Source organism: Wasmannia auropunctata, unplaced genomic scaffold (assembly GCF_000956235.1).
Source record: "Wasmannia auropunctata unplaced genomic scaffold, wasmannia.A_1.0 LD336099.1, whole genome shotgun sequence".
In the NCBI taxonomy this organism is placed as follows: domain Eukaryota; kingdom Metazoa; phylum Arthropoda; class Insecta; order Hymenoptera; family Formicidae; genus Wasmannia; species Wasmannia auropunctata.
The window spans coordinates 1,775,325-1,775,711 of record NW_012026791.1 but is presented as its reverse complement, the minus strand read 5'-3'; positions in this window follow the sequence as shown (position 1 = coordinate 1,775,711).

Below are 387 nucleotides of genomic sequence, written 5' to 3'. Positions count from 1 at the left end.
TATCGCGTACTTATAAAATAACGACGGCGGTTTTATCGCGCGGCCGGGACTTCGTCTATCTCGGTAGAGAGTCGAGAGACAAATGACCCCGAGGAAGGCGCAAAACTTCCGGACGTGCCCGGGTAGTAACGCTCCTCCCTCGGAAGCAGAGAACATGGCCATCTTTCATCGGCCAATCAAATAAATCTTCTAATAAATCGCGGGATCCGCCCTTCTTGTAGGCGCGGATATTACTACGCGCGTCGCGATGACGTCGCATCTGACTTTACGCGCTTGGCGTTACTCGCTCAGTAGAGCGAACGACTCGAAGTCCCGACGTTCTTCACACGGGCTCTCGGGTATCAAAGGATCGTATGTCCCATAGTTACCTCCCGAGCGGCTTTATCA